General features: G+C 39.4%; 1 long non-coding RNA gene across 1 annotated transcript; it reads right to left on the reverse strand.

Annotated features, from left to right (window-relative positions):
* Nucleotides 1-320: 320 nt before the first annotated feature.
* On the reverse strand, nucleotides 321-12,189 carry LOC130143903 (uncharacterized). Its single transcript, XR_008819919.1, has 3 exons — nucleotides 12,117-12,189; nucleotides 11,390-11,512; nucleotides 321-3,380 (listed from the first exon to the last, which is right to left on the reverse strand). It is a non-coding gene; the product is annotated as an uncharacterized LOC130143903 (long non-coding RNA).
* Nucleotides 12,190-15,764: the final 3,575 nt, after the last annotated feature.

Consider the following 15,764-nt stretch of genomic DNA (forward strand, 5'->3'; position numbering starts at 1 on the left):
AGATTATTTCCTGAGCTCTTTTCTAGTCCCATTTCCTGTAATTCTGAGTTTAAAATGAGATGCACAAAAAGTGGTGTCAGACTGATACACAAAGTATCAGTACTTAGAAAAAAACGTGAGGTAGCTTTCCCATATCCAGCCAGGACTTCAGGCTCCAGCTTTTGACCTTTTCTGATTTGATATCATTGCTTTTTCAACCCCCTCCCCTGTTGTTGTGTCGGTCAGTCAGCTTTAACTGGGGGGGAAAAAAAAAAAAACAACCCAAAAAAACAAACCACCATGAACTCCCCAGCCTACATAGCTCTGGCTGGCTGGTCAGATTCAAAGGGCTGTTCAACAGGCTGATGTAAGAAAAGCTTGTTGAGGGTTATTATTACACTGATAGAAGTTGTGTCTAGCTAAGAAATTGTCCATGCCTCAAATAGCTGGAGGCCAGACAAGTACCCAGGGGCAACATCATGCACACCCGACCCACTCAATTTCTTCTAGACACCTGCTATTGGACAGTGCTGTGGAGTGACCTCTGGTATACTCATGTTATGCTCTGATATCAAAAAGCCTAGAAAAACATTAACTTAGGGAGTCTTGGAACATCAGAAATTGGAGCACTAAACTCCAAAATACATACAGTAAATGTTTTAAAGGAAGCCATCTCCGTTATTTTTTTCAAATGACAGGAACTATCAGAACCACTTTATGCAGCAAATGAACTGCTGGGCCACATCCATACACTTTCTAGAAGTGTCTTCCTCAGCCCATCAATATCCTATTTTAGCTCAAGAGTTACTTCCTAAACTGATTTCACCCACCCTGTGTCTCCTGTCAGACCCTTCAGAATCAGCTCACCCCTTTTCTTGCCTTTATTAATAGAAAGTGACTTTCCAGATCCAGCTTCTCCCGGGTGAGCTAGTTCCTTCAATCCTAACCATTCACATACATGCCCCATTGCATAAAGGTCATACTTTCCCAGGCCCCGCTTCCCATTAGGGTTTGCGCTGAGTTGATCATATGCTCCTTCTGGGAGCAATAAGTCTTAAACTTACCTACTTCCTCTCCTACTTGCAACCTAATCTTGAGAGGGATCTTCATGTAACATGAACTTTGTCACCAAGATCATTCCTACTCTGTGTAACTATTTTTATTTGTTGAAAAGACAGAAGTTAGGTTCCCTTTCAGTACCTGCCTGTTATTTAACTCATATTTAGCAGCCCAACTACACAAATTCTTTATAAAACCTTGAAAGAGCTTTAAGGCTGTGAAGTATTTTTCCACCATTCCTGAACAGGACATGGAAGCTAGAACACCATGTTGGGTTTTCCTATAGCAGGAAGAGCGCTGACTACTGTACCATGAACTTACAGCGGTTTGTTAATATTATAGCAGACAAGTGACAACTCTCATTACTGACCTCTACCTTTCATGTCTGCCACATGGTGTTGGATATCCCTGTTTTCATTTCTCCATGAATCTTTAGCAGTCAGTCCGCTGCATAGGGTATCATAAAGCTGCTACACAAAATGGTTTTAAAATCCTTGGAAAACAGCTACATGCATGCAGAAAATATTTCTCAGAACTGCCAGATATGGAAAAGTCATCCTGGCACTCTAAGAACATTTTCAAGATCTGTCCTGTTCATTGCTCAGAGCTTGGTCTCAGGTCATTTCACATAATTATTATTCTTCTTAGCCTCACTGTCTTCTTCCCATTCTCAGAAAAATAGCACTTGTGTTACCCCCTCGTCAATGGCATTGATGCCCTTTCCACCTTTTACCTTTCTGTATTCTGTTTAGCTGTGTCTGAACCACCAGTGGAGGGCTTAAACCCTCTGATGAGCTACACTACATACTTGTTAGTTTCTTCCTGAACTATGAGCTGGAGCAATTTGATTCCCATGGTCAGGAAACCCGGTCACAGAAGAGAAGAGATTTCTTTATGGCCTACAGGAAATGGAAACACAAAAAGATCACTTATTTGGGGAGCTAAGCCTAATTCCCAGGTCCACCTAAGAGTATTTACATAGCTGTAACCATCTTAGACCAGATCCCATGGTCAAGTATTATCTTCCTGCACTGCAGCCTGCACACCTGCTACTTTCCCTTCTGACTCCTTTCCAGCCTCTTTACTCGCATCTTGTCTTCATTCCTGCTTCATTTTGGCATTTCTAGTACTCCTTTCTACTGGAAAACACCCTCAACTTTTAGCCACTGAATACTTCCCCCCAACCCCCCTTCAAAGAACTCCAAACTTTTTTCCATTAATACTCCTCAATGCACTACTGGTCTCACCATCAGCACCACTTCAGTCTGTCTTGTAGACTTTGAATGCAAAGAGATCATGTTTCAAGGACCAGCATATGCCTCCAGTATTTACAGACCCCGATTATTAATTCCCCCCTCCCCATTTATGAAATGTTTAGTTCACAGCTATCTATGGTATTTGACCTGAGATACTAGACAAAAAAAGACAGGTAGCCAAACCATTAGGGGTTGAGGCAGTAGATTCAAAATGCAAAATAAATTCTCATTGACTGCAGGGATCTAGTATCTGGGAGTATTATTTAGAAGGCTGTTGGAATTTTTTCCTAGGTTTTAGTTATTTTTAGAACAGCTGAAATCAGCACACTGTGTAGTTTGACATTATCTCATAAGAGGCAATATGACATTCAGACCCATAAATGGAATATTGTTTCTTTTGGGTTTTGAGTCCTATGCACAGTACAGTGTTGGAAAGAAGACTGCGTCCTCCAACTGCTTCGGTGAAGAATTATTTAATATTGAGCTCTGCTTTGACTCTTAAGCTGACACTCATTCCTACACCATTCCTTAGTTATGCTGTAATATTTTTTTACATTTCAAATTGTGTTAGATTTCTGGCAATTCTGTGCCATTTACGAAATGCAAGGTTATAACAAGAGATTTGGGAAAGTTGCGTAAACATGGCACAGAATGCATCTTCTAATCAATTTTAAGAATACAGATTTAAATTTTTTTCTTGACAAAGAAAATATGTGGGGTTTTTGAAAATCCAAATATACAAATTAAATATCATTCCAAACCTTTTTGGAAGCATTATGTGAGCTTCTGAAAGAGCATTTTCCTTAAAGTACACATTAAAATGAGAGCTACTAACTGAATAATGGGCAAGAACTATCTTAAACACACGTTAGTGCTTTCCTTAGTTTTCAGTCTCTACCTGCCTGTCTTCCGCTAAGTCACTTTCTCAGTTAGCAAAATATTCCGCCAGGAAGATGTAATTCTCAGTGCTGTAACAAGTTCCTCTGGAAGAAAGGGAAATTCTTGGAGCTTTAACACAGGCCTAGAAGACATATTTGAATTCTTCAGTGGATCTTTGCTTCACTCCATCCAAATACATGTTGAATTCTGAAAGAGAAGTCAGTCCTGCATATAAAAAATGTAAAACAAATCTAAGATTTTTCCACCTACAGGCCTCAGCAGAACTAGCTTCACCAACACCCATGGTCATGAGTTGCTTTATATGACTTAAGAACCTGAATAATCAGGGGTACCATATGCACCTGTTTAGGGTGAACTGAGCCTAACAAAAAACAAGCCAACCAACTAACACGTCAACATTTGTCAGGAGTTAGGTTTTCATTAAACCGTACAGGATGAATATTTGGAAGTGACTTTTCTGTTGAATACTCCCATCTGAAAACTAATCCTCATTATATTCCATCTGACACCATGGGTACTCAGCAGCTCCATCTCAAAGATTCAGAATTCAAAGTCAAGTCAGCTGAAAATACAGGATCAGAGAGTGAGCTGTAAGTTACCTGTTGGTATGTACTATATATGCTTGTTAGCAATATTTAAAAAAATGTTATAACATTCTGAAGAACTGATTTCAATAAAAATTGTTCTGATTTACAGCCACCCACTGAATAGCATCAGTTTGTGTAAAATTGTGTCCTCTCCATTCCTCTATTAATCTTTATAAATAATACTTGTGTTTAGATTATAACTATTTACAATTTTGCTATCCGACAAATAGAAATACTTTTTGATGCCATGATGTGTAAATTCCGGGCTACAGAACTTCTTGGAGCACTGTATTTCTTGTTAACTTTATTTAACTGGGGTGCCATGAGGTAGATAAAGATTGTGAAATGCACTGTTTTGGAAATCGTATGCCAGACTCTAGAAACTGCTTAATTCCACTCCCCCATCCCCTGGGTACAGTCATAACACCAAATAAGAAAATCACAAACATAGGGCTTCTGTTGTTATTAGAAAGAAAATTTCACAATACTTAGTAGGATAATTTATTTAACTGCAGGAGTCTTATTGCCAAGTCTGTGTTATACAATATGTCAGACTAGACTAAAAAGAATTTAAGAAGCAGCAATCGTCAAGTATACAACTCTAGCTCAAATGATTTGCAGATATTGTTGTCAAGGACTATAAGGATCAACTGTAAAGTGACTTACGTACATTAGAAAAACAAGCAAACAGTAAAAGTGAAGAAAGCCAATAGCTATTTCAAAGATTAAGTTCTGTTATTACAAAAATTTTGTGCAGCTTAACATGGGTTAGTGAAGCTACTCAGTCTTGAAAACACTAGAAGGATTACAGAGTATATTTTTTATTCCCTTCATTTCTTTTATGTTTTCAAAATTGAGACAGAAATAAGTAATAGTTTTCCTTACAAGCAATGGTAGAATGATTCAAACAAGTTCACTCTTTCAGACAGACAAAGCCTTTCATTTAAACTTTACAAGCCTACTTAGCTTCACAAAGCAGAAATGTCTGGAGATGCTCAAATAATTGGGGAAAGGATCTCACAGGGCACCCTCCTAGGAACTACTTTCACTGTTCACCCAGAACAGCAGCTGATAGAAAAGCTTGAGAGAAGCCTGTTAAACCCACACTTCGGGGCAGAAGTTTATTTTAAGACGAGATTAAAGCCAGGAAGTAGTTCTGTAACTATCTGAAACTAGTAGAGAAGAGGGACCAGTGGAAAAATATGTGTATATGTACAGATTAATCTAACCATTAATAGGAGAAGTGTACTTTGAAAAGCACACTTTTCAAAGAAAAGTAATACCTATAGAAAGACATCTGAAAGATGTCTGCCACTATGTTGCTTCCTTTCTGAAGTATTCATCCTTGGTTAACAAGGCAAACAAATCCTACTGCTCAGTCTAAAGCTGTAGCTAGTTCTGGTTTACCATGTGCAAAGCCTGCCTATATAAATGCTTTCTCCTAGCTCAAATGTGTACGCCTATGACATTTCAGAGAGAACAATGGCACCCCTCTGGGTCAGGCTGCAGAGAGTTTGGGTTCGATATTGTTTGTGGGACGCTGTTCTATTTATCACACAATAGGGTTTCTGTTTCTCCATCAGTTCTATTGTGTTAAATCAGACTGCTTTTTTTCAAGTTACATTTTAAGTTATAGCCTGTCAGGCGCCTTAAGGCATCTAGACACTGGGTGCCCCATAAATTTGAAGTTATTACTGCTCAGTGTTGCCGTAAATGAGTTAGTCATCTTTTCTCATAAAGCAGCAAGGGAATGAACTGAAAATACAGTGCAGCTGCATCTTATTTAAAAGTGTGTCTTTCAAGAGGTACAAGACATTAACATGCCCTTTCTGAAACTGTATGAAAGTCTGCCCAAACTGTAATAATTAGTCACAGAAGGGCTGAATGAAGCTCTGTCTACTCTTGAGAAGTAGCCATATTTAGCCGTTGTCGTACAACATGGCTGTGGCCAACCTGCATGCTGACCATGCTTCATTGTTCTGTTAACATAGATGAAAAGCATTAACCTGCACAGAGTCACAGGATACAACACAACTAACATGATTTTGCCTGATCTGTGCCTAAGCAGTGTTATTCTTACAGCATGAAGGGAGCCAAAGAGAAGTGAGAGCGAAGGAAGCACCGTGGATGCCGAGCACTCAATATGCAGCTGCTGCTATGGTCCTGCCTGTCTAACCAGTGGATTTTTGAACCCACCCAGCCCACTCCTCACATAGGCACAGGCACACAACTATACACACAGAGCCCCCAGCAAAAAAAAGAAGCAGAGTCTGTTTCCCCTTCTCGTGTGTTCTTAGCAAGAAACCATCTTTTTTCTGTTTGGGGTTGCTGAATTTTATTATTTGTCCAATAGTGCTTGACACTGCATTACTTCCTTTTAGTTTAAAAACTGCAGTAAGAGTTACTGGCATATATACACCATACATTTCATTTCTGATAAAACACCAAATAAGAATGGCAGTTTAATTGTTATCTCATGTGTTTTGCATCTTTACAGACAGTAGGAATAACCATTATTTCTAATGCAATTTTGAAGGTTGGAGAATGTTTGTAATAACTAACATTGAACTATGATAAAAGACAAGAAAAAAAAACCCTAGAACAAGCCAAGAGATTGTGAGCAAAACATTAAATAGACATAGGTGAATCATTTTTCCATTGCAGGGATTTTAACTCTTAATAGCCTACACTTAGTTGAACAGAATTAATCTCTAATGCTCTTGAAAATTTGTTGTTCATAAATATTATGACAGGTTGAAGACACATAATAACCCCCTGATTTAAGAACCAGATAGACCTGATAGATCTCAATGAGAACTGTTAGCAAGAAGTGAGAATTAAAAAGGTTTCAATGTATCTGAAATACTTTCTTCAGAAGAAACCTACTGCTTTGAGAAGTCTTGGAAGGAACAGCTACTAATTCTGGTATCATCCCACATGATATTTTGTTCCCTCCTCTCCAGCTTACAGCATCAGCCTAATGGGACAAAGCAACCAAAGACCCATTCATAATATAAATCAAGACATTTATACATTTCAAATGCAATATGGCATTAAAGAGTGCTACAACATAAGCAGGAACTAGAGCTGGCTTGGACTAAATTCAGAGACAAGTCAATTTTATTGGATCCCAACCATACCTTTGATCACAGATCATTTACTAACAATTTTGTTCCCCTCTCTCCCTCACAAAAGTAATGACAAGGACTAAGAAAACATCAAATGAGAAAAATTCATATTCAAGTGGAGGGAAGAGTAGTCAGAACCACTGATTTCCTGCAGGTTTGAGTAACCTGCAAGCTTTCACTTGTTCGTTCAGCCATCAAAGAGCACATACCCACAGGCCTTGACCAAGGGACAGACATTTGGACTGTATCAAGCTTCCAGGGGATATGTGTGCAAAACTGCAATATGCAACTTATTAAAAAGCTTGCGTGTTTGCTATTTCTGTGGTTTGTCAGAAAGGTCATTGTTTAAGTAGTTTTCATCTAATGAAAATGTGCCTCTATTCTTGTTATTATTGTTTGATTGTTTCTTTCATGTACGTTCCTCCTCAATATCGTTGTTTGTCATCATATTGAAGTATCTTGCTGTTCCTCTAGTTGCCATGGAACTCATTAGATGTTACATTTTTGTATAACTTTTCATTACACTAGTGGTTAGTTTACAGATGGGTATGTTTCCACCATAAACTTCTCTGAACTCATTGGGAAGTTTCAGACTGAAGTAGGATAAAAGCAACCATATTCATTGTGCAGAGTAACATGGGAGCTGCATTACTTTACCAGACAAAAACTTGCTATATTTCTCAGATTGCTGCCCATCAGATCTTTCCTCTTAATCTAATCTAAGCACCTACACTGAGCAGACATCTACACTTGTATTCATATAGGAGGTCTACTACAACAGTACCAAATATGAGCAAAATTATTCATCCCATGCAGAAAATATACCAAATACTGAACCTCCACTCTTCATTACAAAGAGGTCTGCTGAACTAGCAGAACTAAGCAGCCTAGACAACCAAAACTGCTATTAAGGACTTAAAAGTACAAAATCCAGCTGAGGTGTAAGGCAGTCAGAGATCTCCCAGTTAATCTTTGCACAAACCAAAGGTATGGATAACTGTACATTTTCTCCATTACATGTGAATTCAAAAACCTGCCTTTTGTATTTTTTGATGGAAACTATACAGAGAAGCACACAAACAACTTTTAAAAGATAGCCAGAAAACATTAACAGATGACTTAACAGTAGCTAAATATTTAGATTGTACATTTCACATTTATCACAACATACCGTTCTTTTTCCAGAAAAATGTCTCTGTTAGGGGCTAGAACAGACAGTATCCAATTTGTTTGTTTCTCTTGGTATATTATCTTCCTTTAAAGAGAGCAACAGAGCCAAGTGGGCCCCTCTGCAGGGAAAAGGATGCAGTATCTGCATTTGAGAGCTACTGGGTGTGCTTAAGACAAGGGAGAAGCAAACAGCAAGGAGGCATGAGCATGCAGTTCAGGCTCAGGAGATGGCCAAAAGCAGCAGGAAAAGCTAGAAATAAGCCCCACAGTGACAACAAAAAAAACTTGCTAGGGACTAGAGTGAACTCACAGTCTGCTTCAACCCTGAAAGCCACAGAGCCGACTGAAACCAAGACTGGAAGCAAGGACAAAGTGAGCAGCAGGAGATTTGTTTATAAACCCTTCCCCATGTCTAGTCTGTCTTTTTTCTCTCTTGTCTCTGTTCTAAGAGGTTTGTCTGATGTCGGCTTTGTTCACGGAAAACCTGAGGTTTGAGTTTAAAAGCTCTTTGAGGGAAGAAGGCTGGACAGACCTACCTCAAAGCTCTGGTCAGAGATATATATATTTTTAATTGCAGAGGTATTTTGGGGTTTCATTTAAGTATGATAATAAATACTTTGCTGCCATGTGCAGCATGTAAGTACTGGCCTTGTCAAGCCATACCTGTTAGTGAGTGGCAACATCACAAGCTATGCACAAGGACACAATTTGAGCTCAGAAACAGCTATGATCTCAGAAGCAATTTCTTCACACTTGGATATAAAGTCAGCATGAGGCTCTCATAAAAAGGATTTCATAACTTCATAGTTTTCCTCTAGTTCTCCCATACTTCATCCAAACTAGGAACTGCTGATCAAGACCTCTGGGCCGAGCCTCCTGCAAAGAATGCTGTGAATGCTAGATGGGGTTATTATACAACCAGCTGTAATGCTGGTTAAGCAAGTCCAGGAGAAAGTGGTCAGACATCTCTAAAACACAATGATAACAGGGGCTTTGTCAATATCAAAAGGGAACCTATGACTAAGTGGGATCCAGAAACAGTTGTAACTTGCTTTAACCTATTGCTCAAACCAAAGCAGCAGGCATGACTTTCTCTACATCCTTTAGGTCTCCTTCACCCTCTCTCAAGAAGGCATGAGACAAATCACCTGGCACTCAGCAGCCACCAGTTAGTTACAGAGGAAATGGAACCACTGTCTTGTCTACAGTGTCACACATCATCTGCCTGCAAACCACGTGGCACCAGCCATTTTCACTGTGCTGTCCTCCCCAGCAGCCAGCTGCACAGTTTGAACAAGAGAGGGTGAAAGAACATAAGGAAGCCATTAAGGGCTGGGAGCAGTTGCCCAACATGACTCAAAAAGGGAACTGAAGAAACATAATCGAATCACTCACGAGCAACTGTCCGTCCAGTCAACATCTGCAGGTGGTCTGCAGCTGCTCCTGCTCTCAAGACAGACTAAACCAGTTCTCTAGGACAGCACACTACATGCATTAGCTCAGTGTACCTGCCCATTAGTTTTAAATGTGTCAAACAAAAAAGCCCAAAACTTTTGGTCTGTGAAAGAATGACTATGAAGAGGCAGCACTTGGAAAAAGAAAAGCCAAGAGAAGGAACAATGCCTCACTTGAACAACAGAGAGTTGTCTCCAGCTTCTAATTATAACACGATGCAAAATAACTTGAATGCAAAATAAACACAATACATTCACCCACAACTTCCTAGCTGTATGATGGGAAATTGAAGAGAATAAACACAGTAATAATAATGGGCCCAGATTGCAGCTGGCACATGCATGGGTATGTGGGAGGAAAAGTACCAGAAGTGCCCACAGCCTATGTGCAAGCCCTGCCTACACACAGCAGGAACTTCATCCTTGTGTCCTCAAAGAATTAATTAATTCCCCAAGACATAGAGGATGAGTAAGTCCTGATTCCACCAAGGAGCAAAATAAGAATCATGCTTAACTGCTTGAAAGGAAACACCCTCCAACATCATCCCTCCCTGATGATGTTATCTGGCTTTGAGATGGAACAACCTTTTTAATAGGCACCCTATTCTGTGTCTACAACCAGCAGGCATTCAAGTAATAACATTTCCACCTCCTGTGCTTTTCCAGTTTTCCTCATGGTAGATAGTATCAGTAAAAAAAGAATCTTCAGAGGAGAGGGGATATCTTTTTGAAGTGAATTATAAACATTTATCTAGCAGTTCATCAAAAGGTACCTCAACTCCACGCTTTTCAGCAGGCAGAAATCAAATTGTCAATCAGCGGACTTTCCAAAATACACAACAGCTGCAAGATCAGCCAACTATACATTCATGCCTATTATGAGATAGGAGAGTCCCTTTTTTGTTACACAGGCAGATACCTACCATTACAGAGCAAGTCGTGCTAGAAAGTGATAACTAGCTGCATTCAAAAACCTATCAGTGTTATTGGGTCACTTGAACTTGCATTTAAGAACATCTCTGTTTAAAATAAATGGCTTAAAAGAGACAGGAGGGGTATATTCCACATGCCCTAGTATCAGCAGTGGTTGTCAATGAAAGCTGAGGATTATGATTATTATAACCAGTTGTTTGGGCTTTCAAGAAGCGATAGAAGAAATCTTCCAAAGCCTACTTTGGAACCAGTGAACAGATGAAATTAAGTAAGAACTCGCATCTCTGACAGGGTTAATACTACAAGTTTATAAACCAGTCTAAACACCGATTTAGAAGACTAGATCATCTCTGAATTATATCAGTTGCTATTGTAGCCTTTCACAGATTCACTGAAAGTCTAAACAGGCTCTAGAAATCCATGGAGGACCTAAAGACAACAAATGGGAGGCTCTCTTCATGGAGCTACTGGGGAAAGTTTAATATGGAAAAGTGAAAAGCCCAGCTTCTCCTCTACATACAGGTTTAAGTTACACAGCCAGCTACAGCTGCTATAGCTCAAGAGGGGAATGCAGCATTTTTAAAACAGGAGCTGGAAAAGGCAGAGGGGCAGGGAAGTCAAGGAGAAATGAGCATGCTGTAAACATTAACAGCACAGAAACTGGGGGGCAGGTGAAAGAAAATTAAAATATTTTACTTCACAAAACATTTAAATCTCAGTTTTTATTCCGTATCACTGTTTCACCTGAAATGGTGTGCAGTCCCAGATGTGGAACAGCACAGGTAACAAAATAGGCATGGATTAGGAACCAAGTTAAACCACTGAGCACCAGACATAAGGTCATTTTCTAAATCCAAACTGTCTGATCTCTTTCCCTGAGTGCAAAAAAGCATACTGTAAGAATAAGCAGGATAATTCCTTACCTCTTATTCTACAAGCGTGGAAAGCTAGAGCAGTGTTTCCCATTTATGATTTAATGAAGAAGCAGTCCTACTCCCATCTTACAAAGAAATTTCACATGGTCAGACCCTTCACTACCAGACCTGCTAGATTTAGAAAGAATTTTGATACAATTAAAATGAGAATTCAGGTCCTTTAGGAAGGTATGCATTATAAGATTAATAGTTAATAATCCTGTCAACATTTATTTAAGCTAAGCCATTGGAGCAGAAATTCAGTTATTTCTGCTGCCTGTTGCTACAAACACACAGGGATATACTTTTCTAAAAAGGGAAAGGACTAAGCACATGGCTGCTTACTTCTAGCACGTGCTATACTACGTATTGCTAGTAACTGATGGTTTTCACATGCAGCGTGACACAAAGAGTGTGTAACATCTCCTGTCAACTTCTGTATCTGCCATCACTTATTTGGCATTCAGAGTACCTAGGACAGGTTTAAAAAAACAAACAAACATTCAGTGATGGCTGGACCCTCCTATCATCAAAATTAGCAGAAGTAAGTTTGAGAACGAATGCCTTCTAGAAAAGCCTCACATAAAACTAGTCCATGCATACCAAATGCAATTTGCTGTAGAGGGAAAATACCTTAGCATGTGTTGAATCTAGGATGCAGCCTTTTTAGATTGCCTACACTGAAACCATTTACAGAAGTACAAGACTGATGAAGTCAAGAAAGCAATCCATTGACTTCAAAAGGCTGAAAGTTTCACTTCAGCTGTCTGGAGCAAGAGAGTACCTCCCAGTAATACCTAGAGGCTGTAACAACATCACAGAAAATACTCATACCTCTGCCTGATACCATAAAAGCTAAGACAATTGTGTATTTGTAAGAAAATTTACTTCACCTTTTTGTATCTTATTTCAAGCAATAAGTACATAGCTAGCATTGTAATTAAACAACCAAGCAATACAAATACACATACACAGAGCATATAGGTATGTTTAGTTCACATTCAGATAAAAACAAATTAAGCCTCTGAACACCTGTAGCCTTAAGCCCACCCTTACTGCCACATAGGAAAAGCCTGAACTACCATCCAAACCCAGCATTAAAACACAGGCATTGCAGGGGTGGACAAAACAGGTAATGAGAGTCAGCATGTGTATTAACACAGCATTAATACTCAAAAACCCCTGCACTTTATAGTTTCCTCTGTATCAGCCTTTTAACAACTTTACTATTATACTATCAACAAACATTTATGATATGAAGTACATTTTCATTATTTATTCAAAGAGCAAAGAAAGGCTTCTAGAATTCTTATGTTTGTTTTCTAAGTAAGAAGACACAGCAGTTTAATTTAAACCCCTTACATATGAGGTTAGCTGACTCAGGAGACCTAATACAGGTCAGAAATACATATACTTTCAGGCAAAATAAAGAAAGAAGAAGGAAACATTTTTTAATTGGGCTACTGTTACAAATCACAAACAATTGGCTGAAAGCCCAGTATCACAATAAGAAAAAAAAAAAATCTCCTTGCTAGAGCTAAAAACCAAAACACCTGCAGATCTGAAAATGTTCCTTAAAAAACAAACTTAAAAAGGCAAAGACAAACTGACTCACCTACCCATAGCAACTTACTGTTACCTTCCCTCCTCCTAAAGCAGGACAGGCATCTTTTATAGTTCATGTTAAAAGGCTTGTTAAAGGAAGCAAGGTCACTTGGCCCCAGTGGTGGGGCTAGTAATGAAGCCCAGCTGCATCCTCCCTGGCCCTGCGGGGCTGACAGGGAGCCACACGCTCTGGAGAGCAGGCTGACAGTTCCCTGTGGAACTGGTGAGCACTTTGTGTAGCAGCTCAAATCAGTGAAAGCAAGGTAGAAGCAGATGGAAAAAGCCATCTTCTTTCATGTGGCTTTATTTTGTACCCATATCGCCGTAAAAAGTCTATGTAAGAGGGAAGGCCAGCAGAGAAGGGGGTTTTTACAGGGTTTTTCTCAGGTTTTATGGCCTTGGTAGGTGGCTTTGCTGATATGCCACAGCCCCATGGTTTTTTTAACATGATCTTTGTTACTTGCGTCCCAGAAGAGGAAGTAAAATTGCTCTGAGTTTGTTTATTGGGCAAAACTGTGCATCTTACTCTGCTGCAACTTCTAAGCAGATGTGTTTGAATGAAAACCAGTGGCAAGAAATAACAGGCAAAAAAGTAGAAAGTGTGTAATAAGCAAGAAAAAACCATTCACATTTTTCTAGCCTCCTTCTAACATTGCTGGAATACTATGAGACCTTTTAAGTAGTAGCAAACATTATGAAATGGAAGAGGACATAAAAGAAAATGTTAATACCTCAGGACTACTCCAGTCCTTCCCAATTTTCTGCGCTAGGGCAAGAGCTTAACGTATACTTTGGCATCCAGAATCTTATAAAATATTTTCTTTGCATATGCCAAGACTTTATCTGTTCATTTTAGCTTGGACCTGCAGGAATGCTTGCAAAATGGAATTGGAAAAGGGAGACAAGACTGGAAATACACAGTTACATTCTCCACTTTATTCTGCCATAAGCAATTAGTTTGTGGTTAAGAAGAACAGAGATTACTATTTGTGGAAAAAGAAGCCAAACAACCTCCTTTTCCCAAATAGATATATTCTTGGCCAAAAAACCAACTTAAATTAGTCTACACACATTATTTATCAAATGCTGTCAATTCACACAGTCCTTGTACTCTCTAGAGGGTCTGCCTCATAGTTTCAAACCCAAATCCTGAAATGAGATCTGCTTAGGGGAACCCCAGCCCCTACACAGACTTCCAGCCACAGCAGGTCCTTGTGCGGACGCAGAGCATCACGTTACAAGACAGGGACCCAACTGACAGTAATTGTACCAGGTAGCTACTAATTAAGTTGATACACAAACCAGGGGAAATTGCCAGACAGACTGCTTAGAGAGCAGTCCCTTGCACCGCAAGCCAGTATGCAGTGCTTTCAGCAAAGTAACCCTTCCCAGCATAGTTTCTTTGTTTGCTAATTTCATTCATTATGCCAAGAGTGAGTTTGTCTGACTTCTCTGGGAAATGGGCTTGCACTGCTGAAGCAGACAAAAATACTGCAAGGAGATGCTGCACTTTTCAAACATCAATTAAGTTCCTGGTGCTGGCCAAGCGAGAAGATAAAATATGCATTCATGCTGAAACTGTGGGTTTGAATTCTTTTTTCTGAGACATAAAAAGATGGTCTCCCTGGAGTAAAGCTTTGACCTGATGTGCTTGTTGAAAGTGGCCTGAAAACCTGAGTAGGCTTGCTGGCCAGATGAGCAGAACTGCATGACAACTGGCATCTGGAACTAAACACTGCACTCACAAGTGCAAGGTTTGTTGCTGTTTTTATTAGAAGTATATTTTTTACAAGACAAGATAAGAGTGAGTACCACTTGTAGAAGATGGAAGAGACAGCTTCTCCAACTGAGCCAGACAGGGGTAGGTGAATGCTGACTTTTCCTAAGGTTCTGTCAAAGACCAACAGCTTACTAGTGTATGAGTAACATTCAATGACTCCCAGAATTTAACCTACGGTAAAAGCTTTTCATAGTGTACACCAGCCTTCAGCCTCATGTTCTCTACTCAGTACAAGCCAAGTGTAAATTATATGCTTTATTGAAATATGTCTTTACTTCTAAATAACTGAAGCCACAGTAATTTGAATTAGTAGTTGTAGTATTGAGAACCCAAATTACTAGCTGTGCTGTGCAGATCTGGGACAATATCTGCGTTGTCAGTCAGACCAGAGTTGCGTATTGCCACAAAAGTTGAGGGTTGATCTCTGCTGTCGCAAAGGTTTATGAGTAAGTTCCCAGGTAGAGGGAGGCTGAGAAAGAAGAGTTCAAGGTTCCGGGTACAAAGTTGCTCATCATGGTTTATGTACTGAATTTGGTAACATGCATGCTCACATCCCATTTATCTGAATGTATTCAAACATGATAACCTTAAAACTAAATATTCAAAGGACTTTGAGCAACCACAGCTATGGCATTTCTTTTCCAAGCACTAAGGTAAAAAACGTTTGCTGTTCTGAGTAAGGATTTTCTTTCTCCCTGGTACATTATCAGTCTTAACATTGCTGCTTAGAACCCAAACAAATATGACTCTGAGACCCATACCCTGGGAACAAGGGGAGTTCTTGAAATGAAGTTGTATGTCTGCGTGTATAACTGATTTATTCTGCAGTTTTGCTACCATCACAACCTTAACCTGTGTTCTGTAAATCATGGACTATTTTGCCCTTCCACCTCTTTGAAGCTTATATTGAAAGGCTGCTGCCACATATGTCGGTAAGACAATCAGTAAAATTAGATAACTTCAATTTCGATTGATGAAGGTGTTGAAGATTATGTTGCT

This window comes from Falco biarmicus, chromosome 1, assembly GCF_023638135.1.
Source record: "Falco biarmicus isolate bFalBia1 chromosome 1, bFalBia1.pri, whole genome shotgun sequence".
Classification (NCBI taxonomy): domain Eukaryota; kingdom Metazoa; phylum Chordata; class Aves; order Falconiformes; family Falconidae; genus Falco; species Falco biarmicus.